An 18463-nucleotide genomic window follows, 5' to 3' on the forward strand; every position below is an offset into this window, starting at 1 on the left:
CTATTTTAATTTGCCTTTCATTTAGTTACAATAAAAGTGAACAATAATCACAAGGATATAGAATTAAATTTGAGAATGTAAAATGTTCTTAAGTTTTTGCCTATTTTTTCTTTAAAGGGAAGAAACAAATATATTTTCACATAACAAAGTTGAATCTCATCTCTTGGTTTGTAAAAATATTGTTACTTTATCATAGCGATTTTTTTTTTTTTTTTACATTATGTGTCACTATAATAAATTGCCTCTGTATCTGGATATTTTTTATATAATGAACAGATTTTTTTACTTTAACCTTTAAGCACTACATTTGTCTTTAAACAGTTTGACATTAAATATTGGAATATGCTTTCAAAATTGTGTGCATGCATTATGCTTTTGTTACATTTATTTTAATTCCAAGAGTTCAAATGGTGGAGAATGGCATAATTAAATGATTAAATGTATACCTTTGATATACTATACATACACTGTAAACGTTAGAAGCATTTTTGTACATGCAATTATCTTTAATTAAAATATTGCAAAACTACCCCTGCTGTAGGCCATTGCTTACAAAAAAGGTTTCTCTTTCAAATGTATTTATGCATCAGTTTAACCACACAGAGGAGTATTTTGTTTTAAAATGTGAGTTGTATTATTTAATTAGAAGGAATACATATTTAACAACCTAAATATTAAATATTTAAGGAATCTATCCCTTCAGCCAGAACCGGAAGAGATCTGTCATAATTTACCATAAAGTGACAAGTAGTGTGAAGGTTCAGCTGGGTTGTTATTGGCTGTGACTTTAACGCAGAACTCGCTGTGATTGGACTATCGTTTAACCCATATAAAATGGCGCTTCATGTTACAAAGTACACTGAACAAAATGATAAACGCAACACTTTTGTTTTTGCCCCCATTTTTCATGAGCTGAACTCAAAGATCTAAAACTACAAAGATCTTTCTATTTACACAAAAGGCCTATTTCTCTCAAATATTGTTCAAAAATCGGTCTAAATCTGTGTTAGTGAGCACTTCTCCTTTGCCGAGATAATCCATCCACCTCACAGGTGTGGCATATCAAGATGCTGATAAGACAGCATGATTATTGCACAGGTGTGCCTTAGGCTGGCCACAATAAAAGGCCACTCTAAAATGTGCAGTTTTACTGTATTTGGGGGGTCCGGGGCCACCATTTGCCTCACACAGTGCAACACATCTCCTTCGCATAGAGTTAATCAGGTTGTTGATTGTGGCCTGTGGAATGTTGGTCCACTCCTCTTCAATGGCTATGCCAAGTTGCTGGATATTGGCAGGACCTGGAACACATGAAAAATGGGGGCAAAAACAAAAGAGTTGCGTTTATAATTTTGTTCAGTGTATGTTTTGGCGTTATTATTACGTTAGTTATACATTAAGTTAACTGTAAAGTGTCTCTGTTGTGAGAAATTATTCCTTTACTGAAATCCAAACCCTAACCCTAAGCATTTCTGCACATTTCAATGAACTACAGCACAATGCCTGAAATTGCCGAGTCCATTGATGGAATGACAGAGATATGTGGGTAATGTAGTTTAAAACGTTTAGTAATGAAACAATAAATGTTAAATAAATCATATATTTAATGGACAACTAAATATGTTCATTGTGCAAACCTTTATGACATGTTTGGGGGACAGGCTGAAATTTGATATGTCATTGTGAGCACTTAAAAAAAACGTTATGCCAGCTTTATGCCTGAAAACTGTGCCCAACATTATTTTGTAAACATAGCATAAGCAGTTGTCCTGCCGATTTCTCTTTGATACACTTTGAGTAACATCCATATGAAATGTGCATTTTGTTGCTCTTCTGGGGGCCGTTGCTGGGCCCCTGGGGGTGGAAGGGCAGTAAAATCTAAACAGATCTATTCTCCTCATCATGGACAACAAACTTTGTTGAATCACATTTAAATATCAGAGTATTTTATCTTTTCCCCCCTTTTCTGAACATCATGATTGTATTATAGGTTTTGATGGGTATTGTGAGACCATCTGGTATGGAAATATTTTAAAGAAATGCTGTAATATATAATAATAATAATAATAATTTATTTGCTTTTTTGTATGAATACCAATAAATGGAATGTATGAACCTTGGCAGTAAACAAAAATCTATTTATATATGTGACCCTGGACCACAAAACCAGTCTTATGTGTAATTTGTAAAAAATTTTGATTTATACATCATCTGAAAGCTGAATACATAATCTTTCCATTGATGTATGGTTTGTTAGGATAGGATAATATTTGGCCGAGATACAACTATTTGAAAATCTGGAATCTGAGGGTACAGAAAAATCGAAATATTGAGAAAATCGCCTTTAAAGTTGTCCATTTCTGTTGGCGATAGTGCTGCATCCATTCACAAAAATAAATGTTTTATATATTTAAGGTGGGAAATTTACAAAATATCTTTATGGAACATGATATTTACTTAATATCCTAATGATTTCTGGCATAAAAGTAAAATCTATAATTTTGACCCATACAATGTTTTGTTGGCTATTGCCACAAATATACCCGTGCAACATAAGACTGGTTTTGTGATCCAGGGTCACATATTTACACTATTACTAGACAAAGATAATGCACCATTCAGTAAAACAACAAAGAAACAGTAGCAAAATTTCCTCTTCACTCCACCCCACTAGAATGATCAACATGGATCATCTTCAATTATGCTTGAAGTGTTTGTAGCAAGATTGCCCACTGCAGCCTCTTGTAATTCACATACCTTCCCTTTATTTCACTGAAAACTGGCATACGTCACAACATGCAAGTATGTGCAACTTTTGGTGCATTATTGTCCTAAATATCATTAACCAGATTAAAAATGTTTATTTCCTAAGTAAAAGAATCAGGGTAATTAATTTTATGTAGTTATTTTTAAATTATGAAATAAACTATTTACTGTACCAAACACCACTTTCAATACACAATATTTGCCATACTTTATTACACAACACTTTATTGCAGGACACAGTATAAAGTTGATTAAGTAGCATAAAGACAAATGAGATTCAAGATAAATAAAAATGGGTCTTCAAAAATACATTAACATCATATTAATCCATTCACAGCTGCTGAAGCCACAACATGAGTGCCACAGAATCCTACCCAGTCACCTTTGATACAGAAAACAGATTTGATATTGTGTTGGAAAATAGTGATTCATTATCACAGCTAAACTGGTTTCTTGCTCTTCCCTGTACATGTCTCTATCATGTTCTTCTTCCTCGTCTAAACAGTTTGTTCAGTTGTACCCTACTACAGTAAAACTGATGAGCAGACGATGTGATCACTGATGTAGTGCAGAATTTTCTCAACCAGAGTAAGAAGTCTTAACATCCCATTGCCAGATGTTCTCCAGTCCTGGTCTGAAAGTAGAACAAAAAACACAAACAATTCAAATGAAGTTGTTTAATGGACAGTCAGGTCAGCTTAAGTTCCACGTTATTTAAAGCAGTGATGGGCTACTCTATGGAGCTAATATTATGACAAAATGATTTGAATTTGAATTGTGTAAATTTGAATTATTTACAAGTGTAATCTAACAAAATTGAATTTTAGGTGGTAGTTTAAATAGTTCTGAATTTGAATTTCTTTAAACGAATATTGAACATTTGAAATTTAACAAATTGAAATGTTTTTATGGCCGAATTTTATAGACATGTATTTTCACACAGCTAGTTTTTTTGTTCTGAATTCGTAAAGTGCAAATATTCAGTTTAAAAAAATTCAGATTCAAGTTTTCAAGATGAAGAAATTCGGAACTTCAAATTCAGTTTTCTAAAATTCAATGTCAAAAATTCAAGTTCAAAAATTCAGATCTTACAGAAAGTAGGTCACAGGTCATCCACAGGGAAGAGTAGATGATCTCAGAAAAGTCGAACAGAGCATTTTGGCCAATTGGGGACTGCGGAAGTTTTCCAGCGCGAACGTGGTGGTGGTTCAAGAGGTTGCCACTTTCTGACTCTTGTCATGAATCGCCCGGAGGTAAGTGATTCTTAAACATGAATGATTTTGTGTTTATATGTTAGGTTAGCGTTCTCAGCACGTGAGACATTTGTCTAAGCGGTCTCTGGTGTTTGTTTTAAAGTATATTTTGTGTAAAATTGATTAGAACGCCACCGTGTCTACTAGGCCTAAGTTACACAGACAGGACGCGAGCGGCGCGACGCAACACAGTGCTTGAAGCGACTGTTGCAAAGAGCTGGGACTAGGTCAGAAATAGGATGGGGAATCCGTGTGCTGTTGGGGATTTCACGGGTCGCGTCGCACCGCTCGCGCCCGGTCTAGACTGCGTCGTACATGTAAGCATAAGGTACGAGAGGGTGTGCTGTATCGTGAATACGACGCGAACCGGAGTGCTTGCAACCCCTTCAGACGTGACTTATTCACGAGACAGCACTAGCCTTGAGTACCTTATTGCTTTTCTAGAGCGATTACCACTCAATAGTCATATTCAAGTCAAAATAAAATGTATTAGTGCAACTTTCATGAAGTAAAATCACCAAAAGCCAACCTTCCGCTGGAAATAAAATAGTCCCTGGCTGTGAGCAGCAGCAGAAGTTAAAATATTTCGCCTGTAATGTTAGATGGCGGCAAAGACAGTCTTTATTACTGAGTCAGTCATCAGTCAGTAGAGTAGAGAAGACTTTAATATTGAAAGGACAATTGCATTATGTAGGCTTATTGTAAGACATTTAATGGCTAATTCACACGCCGAACTGCAACAAATAGTTGTCACAGACCGTCGTGTTCTAACAATGCGCATCTGTTGTTCTGAATGATACAGTTACTGCCCTTATAAAAATGAGTAATAAATTATGTACAACAGGGTTAGCTACCAAGTCTTCCAAATGAAGTCCCTAATCAGCACTAACCATTTTCAAAATTTAATTTATGCACTCCTTTCCCCAAGTGCTGGCACTGTAACTAACTTAAGCCTTTATTGTTACAGGAACAGATACTTCTAGATCATATATGGGAAAGACTTCGCTCACGTTTGGAGCATGCACTTGCCAGGATGCCTGTGGATTTGGACTTCTTAGAATTTATCTGTGTTCAGGAGTTGGTGTTCCTCAGTGCCGTATCCCCCCAGATCATCATTCCTGTTGATATATGGGAAGGTTTGACTGGTCTGCATCATGCAATTACTTCAGAAAGACAAAGAAATGAGACGCATGTTGTGACAGCGCACTTTGAACAAGGTAGTTGTGGACGACCAAAAGCAGTCATTGGTTGTGAATATCTCACCAGTTTGCTTGAGATGAACTTACCAGTGAGGTGCATTGCCTCTCTTCTGGGGGTATCTGAACGGACTGTACATAGACGACTGGCAGAGTTCAACCTATCAGTTAGATCACTGTATAGTTCACTAACAGACAGTGAACTAGACACATTAGTGTCTTCTATTAAGTCCAGAATGCCAAACTCTGGGTACAGGATGGTGAAGGGAGCTTTGAAAGCTGAAGGGCACAAGGTACAATATGAGCGGGTGAGGGCATCACTTCATCGAGTGGACACACTGGGAGTTTTATCCAGGATGACAGAGCTGGGTTGTGTTGTACGGAGGAGATATTCAGTCCCAGGTCCCAAATCATTGATGCACATTGACACTAATCACAAATTAATAAGGTAAATATTCTGTGTAAGGTTTTATTCTTTTTAACTCTATTGTCTTAAGATGGAAACTTTTGTTTAAAGTCCCCCTGTAATCAATCATTTATTGAAACTCATCCCTTAAAACTATTTTTTGATCACCAAAATTACATATTTAAACATTGTATTTTTCCTGTGAAAAAAAATCTTAAAGAATGAGTTTACTTTTAAAACATTTTTGCTGATAATTTACTCACCCTGATGTCATCCAAGATGTCCATGTCTTTCTTTTTTTTTTGAGGAAAACATTCCAGGATTTTTCTCAATATAATGGACTTAAATGGCAACCAATGGTTTGAAGGTCCATATCCGTCTCAATGCAGCTTCAAAGTCTCAACACGATCCCAGTCGAGAAATAAGGGTCTTATCTAGCGAAACGATCGGTCATTTTCTAAAAAATAAATAAAAATAATTATATACTTTTTAACCACAAATGCCTGTCTTGTACCATCTCAGATGCACCACGCATTACGTCATCACATTGGACTGGTCATCCAAGACTTGTTTACAAAGCGAACGGGAAAAGACTAATACACGTACTAATAATGATATGCACACGTAAGGACCATTTAAAAACAATAAACTGACACAAATACATATAAATGTGTCATTCAACATACATATATCATATTTGTAAACACTGGGTTGGTACATCTGACTACGTCTTGCGTGACCTTTCCAATGTGATGACGTAATGCATGGCGCATCTCAGAGATAGTACAAGATGGGCATTTGTGGTTAAAAAGTATATATATTTTTTTTTTCATTTTTTAGAAAATGACCGATCGTTTCACTAGATAAGACGCTTATTTCTCGACTGGGATTGTGTAAAGCCTTTGATTGAGACTGACATTTGGACCTTCAAACCGTTGGTTTCCATTGAAGTCCATTATATTGAGAAAGATCCTGAAATGGTTTCCTAAAAACCTTAATTTCTTTTTGACTGAAGAAAGAAAGACATGGACATCTTGGGTGGTCTTGGTCATGGGGGTGAGTACATTATCAGCACAAATTTTTTTTTTGAAAGTTAACTAATCCTTTAATGCCTTAAAATAGCTCGTATGTAACTTGACACCCTTGGCTCATTTAGTATGCACGGTTCTATAAATATGCAAATGAGCCCCGCCTCCACTCACTCACTCAGTTCAGAGATCCACTGGTTGACGATCACACGTTGACCTGATTGGTTACAAGGTAGTTTGTGACGTCAGAAACACCAGCGATTTCAAAGCGTGTGTTTGAGACTGTCTTTGGTTCACTGCAGTTTTAAGGAGGAAATACTCAGCAATGCTGTCGACTTATGAATTTACACATGGCTTGTCTTAAAGCATATTAAAAACACCACACAAACATTAATAAAAATATAGATTTTCATCACAGGGGGACTTTAATGTAGCGGTTTTCAAATTCTGGCCCTTGAAGTCTATTTCCCTGCAGAGTTTAGCTCCAACCCTAATCAAAAACATTTGCACAAGCTAATCAATATCTTCAGGATTACTAGAAAGTTATAGGCAAGTGAGTTTAATCAAGGCTGGAGCTAAACTCTGCAGGAAGTGGAACTCAAGAGCCAGAGTTGAGAATCCTGGTCTAACGCCTGTGGTTTTAGGTATAACATTGTCTTGTTTGGAGGGGTGGACGGCTTTTCGCGAAAGGTGATTTTGTTTTTCTTCTTTTGTACAGTGTAAAGTAACATTGGAATTATGTACAGGGTACCAGATAAACAGAACTAACAACACTTTCAAATTTTACAGATAATGTACCTTGGTGCTGCCACAAACAATACAGCATTAACTGCACTGACCTTCTTCCAAGAGTCTGTGGAAAGATATGGCTTCCCTCTCAGGTAAGTTGTGGTACAGAGTAATGAAGATTTTTTTTTTATACATATGTTCACTACATTAATCGTGGGGTATTGTGGTTGAAATTTCCCCACTAGTATGCACATGACCTGTATAAATTCCTTTGTTCTGCTGAACACAAAAGAAGATAATTCTAAGAATATTGGTAACCAAACAGTCGTCTGGCACCATTCACTTCCATATTATTTTTGTACTACTATGTACAAAATACTATGAAAGTCAATGGTGCCCCAAAAGTTTTTAGTTACAAACAATCAAAATATCATCTTTTGTGTTCAGCAGAACAAAGGATTTTGTACAGGTTTGGAACAACTCAAGGGTGAGTAAATGATGACAGAATTTTCAGTTTTGGGTGAACTATCCCTTTAAATTAAATGGGGGGTATTTAATAAATAACACTGTTTGTCCTCTAGTGCACGACCAATTGACACTGCAGAGTCAGAAGATGTCTCGCACCTTATGAACACTATTTCCTGGGGTTAAGGTCTTTAGTGTCCCACTAAACTGCTGCGCAGCAGATAACTCAGAGATACTTCAGGCAATGCCTTTGAATATGCTTTATTGCACGGCTGAGAGGATCTCATAACAATTAGTAGTGGGAAGTTCGGATCATTTTACTGACTCGGATCTTTGAAACACGTTCATCAAAAAGAACAAATCTTTTTTTCGAGTAATTTTGTTCATTTCAGCCGAATGTATTTATAATGTTACATGCTAATAGCCAAATTCCCCAAACATATCAAATGTTAATCGCATTTAGAATAATAATCTAAAAAAAAATTACATGGAAAAGGCCCAATTCTGAGAAACCAAACATGTCCCCTCCCCGTCACCATTTAAGTGTTAATGCATTTAAGAAAAAAAAAGAAATTTGAATAAATATAACATTACAATGCTAATTTAGTAATTTGACGGTAACATAATACAAATGTAAATTTCTGCATTTTAACCCTTAATATGCACTATTTGTTTGGGTTGTACACTCAGCATGTCTCGGTAAAATGTGATTTACCATCCAGTAAAATGTGAAGTTGAAGCATGTGATGTTGTTCACATTTGTTGTGATTTAAGTTTTTTTCTGTCAGGACCACTATCATCAAATATGATTGAGAATAAGCATACTGTTTGGATTGGCGGTATGGTTCCGTTCTGGGCAAGAACTCCCTGCACATCCATGCAGCGTAGCATGGATAAGAGCAGGGAGAGCAGCAATAACCCCCCTTAGGGTAAACAGAACAGAACCAACATGAATGTATGCGAATATATTTAATTCAAGATTTTGAAGTACAACATAATTCGAGAATTTATTCTGATTCAAGGGGAATCAGAATGCCAGATCCTGACTGACGAGAGGAGGAGCTGGGGATGGAGGAGGGTAATGATCTCCTGAGAAACACGATAGCTGCTGATAATACTCAAGGAGCTTATATATGTATACAGTGATAGTGTCGTACTCCTACAGGTAGAAGATCAGCTGAGAGTCACTGACTGAGACAGGACGAGCTGGGGAGGGGGAGTTAGGAGGGTAATGAACTCCTGAGAAACACGATAGCTGCTGATAATACTGAAGGAGCTTTATATTTATATAGTGATCGGTGTCGTATTCCTATAGAGCAGGGATAGGCAACTTCGGTCCTGGAGGGCCACTGTCCAGCAGAGTTTAGCTCCAACCCTAATTAAACACACCTGAACAAGGCAATCAATGTTTTCAGGATTACTAGATAGATACAGGCAGGTAAGTTTTTATGAGGGCTGAAGCTAAACTCTGCAGGATAGTGGCCCTCCCGGACCGGAGTTGCCTATCCCTGCTATAGAGGATCAGCTGAGAGTTACTGATGCGAGCTTGACTAACGTGACCTTCCAGAACTAACGCGACCTTCCAGAACTAACGCTACGCTTGATTTTTGTTGCAATTGACATTACAGTGAAACCTGAACAAGCATGTGTGTGTATATTTGCATCTGTTATCCATCGTGGATGTGTTGTGGTGTCACTCCTTTAACATCATTTGGGGTCCCCCACAACCCTAATAGCACATAAATAAGTTAATAAAGTTAATACTACAGGGCCGTTGAATGCTTGAATCTGATTGGTTGACGAACGCTCAATTATTTTCAGGGAAACGCATGGCTAAAGTATTTCCAGGCAGGTCTTGACTGCATTACAGTTCCATAGCACTTTGCGTAGTTAACTGTAATAATGGAAAATAGGATACAATTCATAACAAGAAAAACCATGCATGCTCCCATATGATTGATCTGCAATTTTCAATGTCTAGCTTCACAATCAATGGAAACATGCAGTTTAAAGTATATAAAGTATAAAGTCCTATCTGTAATCAATAGAAATTTAAACTAAATATAGGCTAAATAAATGGATATTCCTGCAGCACGGGTTTTTAATGCAGATAATATAAAAAATATATATATATTAATAGGCCTACTTGTTAAAAGGGTTTTGTGTTTCAAGGCTAGTTTACTGTCATCTGTCAATAATAGAAAAAAAGAATAAACTAATTAATTAAAACGAATTGAATAAATAAATAATAATTGACACACATGCTTTTCTGTCTCATTACAACATCTCTCTCGTTCTCTAATAACTGCATTAATAACTGCATAAAGCCGGGGACACACTTACTGTAAGGCCGGTTATGAATGTAATTTGATACTTATGACTGATCATGACCAAATGAGTGTTCAGCGCGTTCAGTCTGTGTTTACAGCGGTGTTTAAAATCTTCTGCAGTCGTTAATAGAAACAGTCAGAGAATGTGTCATCTAGTCGTTAAGTGTGTCCCCAGCATTACTCTGCTATCAGTGGCTCAAACCTCCGTTACTACAGTAACTCTAAAATTACGTTTTGGAATTAGCAACGGGGGCATGGGATTAGATGCATAAGAAATTAGTCCTACATACAAGAGCGTTTTAATGACAAAAACTTTACAAACGTCTTGAAATACATTATATGAACAATGTTTCAAGGTGTGGTAAGTTGTGGTAACTATTGTATAAGCTGAATAATTGACTTCAGGCAGTTGCATTATTAGTAAAATAATGCACACCCAAGGTGGTAATGCAGTCACGAAGTGGAGTGGCCGTTACACCTCTGGTGTGCATTATTTTTCTAAAAATTCACAACCTGTCGTCAATTATTCCTGACAGAAGTATGGTGTAGTCATGTTAATGTCAAATGTTGTCCAATGCACAAATGTAACAACTATTCATTGTTTTTATGCATCATTTTCACCAGGAACATTAATTTTACCTTTGGAAATGAGGACTGGGTTAAGTATTAAAACATTGCCTTGACCAACTTTGTAACATTATAGGGTCAGAGGGGACCATGGAGTTGAGAATGTGGACATTGCACGTTTAATGTTCACAATTCGTGGCACAGGGAGAAGCAGTTTCATTTCAGGAAAAAGTGTCCACAACCAAAGGTATTTAAAGAAAGTACTATGTGGCAGAGATATCTCCACTATGTAACTGTGTGCTTTATACTTTGTGTTTGTTTGAACCACCTAATTGCTTATGAGTTTTCTTGTAATGCTTTGTTATAGAATAGAGAGACTGTGGAGAGATGTATGGACTGCAGTGACCAGTGTGTACTATGATGTGCTACACTATCTTGAGGAGGACAACTACCTTAATATTGCAGACCAAACACATCTCTTCTGTTGCCACTATACATTCCTACCAAGGCTACAAGATGATCTAAACTTTTTCCGAGATGGGTGGGATAATCACCCTTTGAGAACAGAACATAGCATGTCTCCAAACCAGCTCTGGGAATTGGGTCAAATTCACTATCCAGTTGATGATCCCCCAAACGAAGAGGTATTTATGCAAATGTACAGCTATGTTTACATAATTTTTTTTAGAAAAATTACAGGGGTCATGAGAATTCAAATATTAATTCAGTGGCATTTAAACACCTCATTAGCATTCCAGTAATCATACAAATGTAATATTTGGAACAATTATAGGAAGTGAGAATGTATACCATTTATAGATGCATTTAAAATATATATATATGAAGAGTTCAGATGCAAAAGCCTCTAAGTGCGATCTGAAATTTTCTTCTAGAATGATCATTTTTATCAAGCTCGTATATTTAAGTTCAGTAATTTCACTTAAATGGCAATGCAAATTACCTATTAATTGTCATTTAAGTGAAATTACTGAACTTAAATATACGAGCTTGATCTAAATGATCATTCTAGAAGAAAATTTCAGATGGCACTTAGAGGCTTTTGCATCTGAACTCTTCATACATACATACAGTGTATATATATATATATATATATATATTTCCTTTTGTATACCCAGGAAATGAACATTGCCGAGATTGATTGGGAAAGCAGTGGGCTGCCTCCTGATGAAAGTGTTGGTGTTAACGTTCCTACTGTACAATGTCCACTTACACCAGAGCAACTTACTGCACTGAAGGACACAGTGGATCCTAGGTCACCATCACAATCCAATGGGATAGACATTTACATGGCTGCAGTGCAGTTTTGCCATGCACTTGAGTAATGACACATTAACTGCTGAAATAATTTGAATTTATTTGGTGGATAATTAAACCATAAGATTACATGTGTATTTTTGAATACATAGAAGTATGGATTGCTAAATTGCTTTAGAGCAGGTATGTTGTAAACTATTGCATGTTTTTTTTTTTGCCCTTTTCCAAAATAAAACAGCAATAATACATGAACGTATTAGTTAAACTGCTGGAACAATTTGAATTTGATGGATAATTAAACCATAAGATTACATGTGTATTTTTGAATACATAGAACTATGGATTTCTTTAGAGCAGGTGTGTTAACTATTGCATGGGTTTTTACCCTTCTCCAAAATAAAACGGCAATAATACATGAACGTATTACTTTAACTTCATCAATGTCCAAAAAACAGGACAAACTTTTGTACTTCATCAATGTCCAAAAAACAGGACAAACTTTGGTAATGTAATCTAATTTATAGATATGGTGTTACTATTACAGTTTTGGATTTCACAGATCTAAACAAGGCCAAAACCATATTCTGAAGTGCCAATGCACATAAGGAGATCATCCTTAAAATTGCTGAAATCCATGTAGTGGGCTGGGAGGCGTAGCACATTGAAACAAGTGGAGGACTTCGGCATCTCAGAGTTAACCACTTCCACTACCATCTTTCCTTCTGGCACTTCCCACCCAAGCCAAAACTTCACCAAGTTTTTAAGGTCTGAGCTGGATGCTAAATAAAACAAAATCAACAATTAATTACTCACCAATATGTCGTTCCAAACCCAACAAAAAAGTTTCATCAAGTAGTTTACCACAGGCTTTATTTTACTCAAATTGTAAAACCCCATAGGAAAATGTATTTTAAAAATACATTTATACCTGTCTCAATGAAGTGACGCAAATACCACGAGATGCGACATCTATCTTCTAGCGAACAATCTTCGTTGTCGTCGTCATCATCATCATCATTCACACTGATATCCGAGGGCCAGCAGATACATTGAAGCAGCATCTGGAAACAATTACATATTTCTGTTGCAACAGGTCTGCATATATATATATATATATATAAATTTTATATACACACGCACCATCTCAAAAAACTTTATGTATATATACCCAGGTGAAACTCAAGAAATTGCATGTAACGAGTCTATATAATTAGTTTCACCTTTTAAATTGAATTACTAAAATGAACTTTTGCACGATATTCAAATTTTGAGTTTCACCTGTATATATGTATAATAATATATACACACACACCACCTTATAACAATTAAATTTACCGATGGGGTGAGTGAATTTTCATTTTCCCTCAGAAAGATTTCCACATCTTTCCTTTCACTCAACAGTGGCCACACTCTGGTTTCTTTAAGTCCTTTACGTATTTGTTTCAACTGCCGTAATCTCCTTCCAATGACCTATAGTATTGCATATTTTAGATTATTAGATTACATGAAAAAAAAAATATATATAATGCTACAGTACAGCAATGCTAAAACTTAAAGCTCAGACAATAAAAGAACACTACCGCATGTGATAATAGGCGCTCAAAAAGCCACTTCCGGTTTTCTTTGGTTGGGCCAGGAAGATCCCAAGCAAGACTCAGGTCAAGGACAGCTTGATATTCTTCACTACTGAGTTCTGCCTCTCCATCAAGCTCCATGTAGAAAAGTATAAATGAAGAAAAATAAATAAATAAATAATAAATTATGAATTGTTTAAGTTACTGATTATACTACCAATGTACTTACCAGTTTTATGGTTTCACGAATATCATGGTCAGGACAGTCTTCGATTTGCACTGTAGCAGTCTCAGCTGAACCACCTAGAAGTACATGGACTATTGCTTGGCTGACTCCAGCCAGCCGAGGTCCACCATGTAGGAATGCATGTCCAATCATGCGTCCCGCAACTAGGAACAGATCACTCTCTATGAGAAATTGTGAAGATGATGGAACAAGATGGCCTGGTTCACCTTCAAAGAGACAGGTCCTTGCAGTATTTCCTGTTTTAAAATAATGGGCTTAAATTAACATTGTGGATTCAAAGATGAAACAAAATGCCAGTCAATGTTCCATAAAAATAGTTAACATACCCATGTTAAAATTGAAACCATGCTGAAGCCTCTGTATAACAGTTGAAAAGAAGTGTCTAGTCACACCTTCACCAATGGCAGCATCCCCTGATTGTAACAGATTAAAATCAACAGTCCAAAAAGAAAAGAAAATGGCCAACAAAAACCAGCTAAGAATGCCCCTGAATAAATGCATTTATACTTGTTTAATACCACCTTGGAGTTTGCACTTCACAGGGCATGCCCATTCTATGCCGTTTTGTTTGTAGAATGCAACAAGTTCTCTGTCTTGATCTTCCTTGTCCATTCTCACATCCATGGTCATCAAGAGGGATTTTCCAGTCTCATGTTGGCGAATTATTTCCTTAGTGTATAAGGATGCTGCTTTATTTTTATCTGGTTCAATTTTCCAATCTGCAAAACGCATAGAAGCAACATGTCAACACTTTCAGTTGAAGCTAGTACTCCACTACTTCAGTACTAGCCTACATCTCAGAAATGTGTTACGTTTATCAGTTCTATTTCAAAACTTAAAAAACAAAAACACTTACCATGACTCATGCTTGTGGCTTTAGCTGCATTTGAATGTTCAGCGGTATATGTCCACGGCACGTAAACTCCAGATGTAGATGGTTCTTCCATAGACACATTTAATTCCAGAGGTTGTATACTTATAATAAAATACACATACTTCATTACCATACTTGTGTGCAACAAAATAACAAATATACCTTTAGAATGAATTACCTAAAAAGTTTTAAATAAATTAAACATTAATAATTTAAAAATAAAACACAATATTCAATTGATATTTGCTGTGAAGAAGAGCTGAGGCAATCCTAACAGCACACACAATAAAAGTATACATTATGTGACCAGCAGGGGCGATTCTAGGATTTTCATTTTAGGGGGGCTCATCCCCCAATGAGTGTATGATTTAAAAAAGTAACACTTTAGGGTCCAATTCTCACTATTAAGTAGTTGCTTATTAACATGCATGTTACTAGGATATTAGCTGTTAATTGTAGATATAAATGGCAGGGTTTTATAATCACTGAGGTACCAAATGTGTGGTAGTTTAAGGGGGTTCTGGGCTATAACATTTTAAGATGTTTTGTAGGCCAAAAAAAAGGATAACAATAGCTTTAAAACCATTTCAGTGGGCACAGTAGATTATTTTTCTCTCCTCATCTCCATCACTCTTTTTCTATTGGTTCTTATCTTGCCCTGTCTCTTCCCCTCCTAAAGCTGAGCTTTGAGTGATATAGGCTTTTCATTTTTGTCTGTGTCAGTGAAGAAAGTAAACATAGGGTCAACTGATTTTATGAATCATTTTCTCAGAGATGTTAAATTACTGAAGTCTACCAGGAAAGCTAGGTAACCAAGTTTATTTAATGAATATGTACATTGTGAATACATTTTTGATCTTATGCCTAATACAGGGCTAAAGCCCCCCCTAAAAAGAGCCTAGTGACACCCATTGGTGACCAGTGATACGTTCCTACAGATTTCTCAGAGAATGTTACATGCTCTCTAAGTGATATAATATTGCTCCTTGTAAATTTTGAAGAAAAAACATTCACTGATTAATCTGGAAATAAGTATTTTGTGCACTATCAAAAAATAAACTGTCAAATAAAATAATTTCTCACCTGTCACCCATGCAAAAACTTGCGTGAATCTCTATTACATCGAGAGACATTTCTTTTTGACATATGGGGCAAGTTGCCTAAGGTAAAAAAAACAACAAAAAAACAAGTATTAAAGTATATATTATTTTAAGTATAGAAATATTATATTAAGTAAAAAAAGCATCTCTAGAAAACACACACACACGTATATATTTCTTTTATACCCTACTAAACTTGCAAATTATTTATTAAATTAAAATAACTATTTTTAATATACATTACTTGTTTGGTTTGTTCAGCTTCATCACTGGTCTGATCAGCATCATCTTTTGTCTGTTCAGCTTCATCACCAGTCTGTTCAGCATCCTCACTGGTCACACAGGTATTTATGTGTGTAGTCAGAATCAGTAGTGGATAACTGACTCCACATCTCTGGCATTTCTCTTTTGGCATTTCGTTAAAAGATTCAGATTCAGGTGGCAGAGCAGTGGTGTCAAGTTCTATTTGTAGTGGAGCAATGTAAAGAACTCCTTTAAATCCATTTGTTGCCGTCTTCAAATTCTTGGCATTGTACCCACTTTCATCCGGTGGAATAAGAGTGAGCTTCCGGGAGCCCCATCCTCCTTAAAATAAAAGTAAATAAAAAATACCATTGTACAAAAATACAGAAAAATACAAAATGCTATCTGTATTTTTGAGATCATGGTCAGTTTTTACTAAATGTTTTGTCCCTGGTGATTACCTGAAGATTTATAGAGAAGCCATCCCCCCTTTATTTCTTGAAATTTGGGGTACATCTCCTTCAGTTGGGCACATATCTAAAAATACAAAAACGCCTTATCATTAAGCCTTTATTGTCAGTATAGCACACTGAAATAAGTGTGCAAATAAATACATAAATCCACTATATCCACATAAATGGGCAAGGAGATAAATAATTAAATAAATAAAACATGTTGGGGGAAATTAGAAAAAAAATGTTAAAGGGATAGTTCGCCCAAAAATGAAAATTCTGTCATCATTTAATCACCCTCAAGTTGTTTCAAACCTGTATGAATTTCTTTTTTCTGCTGAACACAGAAGAAGATATTTTGAAAAATGTCGGTAACCAAACAGTTGATGGACCCCAATGACTTCCATAGTAGGAAAAAAATACTATGGAAGTCAATGGGGTCCATATCAACTGTTTGGTTACCGACATTTTTCAAAATATCTTCTTCTGTGTTCAGCAGAAAAAAGAAATTCATACAGGTTTGAAACAACTTGAGGGTGATTAAATGATGACAGAATTTTCATTTTTGGGCGAACTATCCCTTTAAAAGAAATGCCAAACTGAAAGTTGTCTCTTCCTTTTAACTGTTTATTCATTTTTTAATTTCGCTCCGTATTTTTATTTTTCCTTGGCACATGCAAATGAGAGGGTGTCAATCAAACATAAGCCGGTCTCTGTGTAACCAATGGCTGAAAGTTATATTAACAGTTTACTGTACAAGCGAGAAAGTGGCAAAAGCTCATATACAGCAAGTCAGCCTGCCCACAAGGCATCTACTAATTTAGCAAATATCATTCATTTAAATGAATGATTGAACGTTTTATTTTTGGACTGTGATTGGAATTTGCAGATGGTCCCTTTAGCAGCCTAAGTGAATATGCAGTGAATATCAAAACTGAAATAATTTTACTGCCCTTTTTTAGCAGACAAATGGATCTACACCCACATCAAATGTAGCTGCTAACTAACCTAAAGCATGTATAGATGCATCCACTCTGAAGAGAATATAATCAGCAGATAGCATAGCTACTACTATTTTCAACATTGTCAGCCAATGGTGGAATATAGAATGCCTTCTGATGTTTGATTGACACCCTTCATTTGCATGTTGCACCAAGGAAAAATAAATACGGAGATCCATTCAAAAATGAATACATTTCCTTTAACTTGTTTTCTTTAATTTCCAACATTGGTTTTATTTATTTATCTCCTGGCACATTTAATTATTTATACTTTTATTTTTGGAGGAATATGTGGACTTATGAATTAATATATTTATCCATTTATATATTTATTTATTTGTTGTTTTTGCAGGTTTCGTGTACAGTGTAGATCAAGCCGTACCGTCATCAGTTCTCAGTTCCACGCAACAGAAAAGTAGTAGTCATCTGTAGTAGTCAGGATTATTATTACAACTACATTTAATCTCGTTCTCATCAAACAACCAGACTAATGAATGGCTCGACACAAACCGTACCGGGGGATATAGCATAGACAGAGCTTTTTTCTGCATACACACACATTTGTGTGCCCTGATTGAAATGAGTTTATCGTATTAAATATTAATTTACGTTGCATCTGCTGTCACAACTACCCCTAGCCTACTTTTTTAGACAGAACCAACTGTGTTTATGTAATTTGTGTATTTGACAGTTTAAGCCCAATAAGACGCATAAGATAACAGTACTCACGCGCTGCAGGCTTCTGTAGATTGCACGCGCTTCGCGTGTACACGCTCAGAACAGCAAACAAATGAAATGTTAATGCAATGTTGTGCATTTATTTACACACACAAATTATAAACGTTTATGACTGCGAAAAACTGCAGTGTCACGTGAGCGTAACTCTACCACTGTGTTAACGTGTGATGTGAATGTACATCTCGTTGTACAGTATGTTGAGACGGAGGAGCCAGAACT

The 18463-nt window shown here is 36.0% G+C and overlaps 2 long non-coding RNA genes across 2 annotated transcripts; both read right to left on the reverse strand.

The window, feature by feature from the left end:
- Nucleotides 1-12953: 12953 nt before the first annotated feature.
- LOC309482116 lies at nt 12954-13678 on the reverse strand. The gene is made up of 3 exons (XR_014200197.1): nt 13596-13678; nt 13351-13485; nt 12954-13076 (listed from the first exon to the last, which is right to left on the reverse strand). It is a non-coding gene; the product is annotated as an uncharacterized lncRNA (long non-coding RNA).
- Nucleotides 13679-14721: 1043 nt separating this feature from the next.
- Nucleotides 14722-16136, reverse strand: LOC309482109. The gene is made up of 3 exons (XR_014200189.1): nt 16055-16136; nt 15794-15870; nt 14722-14811 (listed from the first exon to the last, which is right to left on the reverse strand). It is a non-coding gene; the product is annotated as an uncharacterized lncRNA (long non-coding RNA).
- Nucleotides 16137-18463: the final 2327 nt, after the last annotated feature.

The sequence above is a fragment of the Leuciscus leuciscus genome (genome assembly GCF_965113295.1).
Source record: "Leuciscus leuciscus genome assembly, chromosome: 1".
NCBI classification, from domain to species: Eukaryota; Metazoa; Chordata; class Actinopteri; order Cypriniformes; family Leuciscidae; genus Leuciscus; species Leuciscus leuciscus.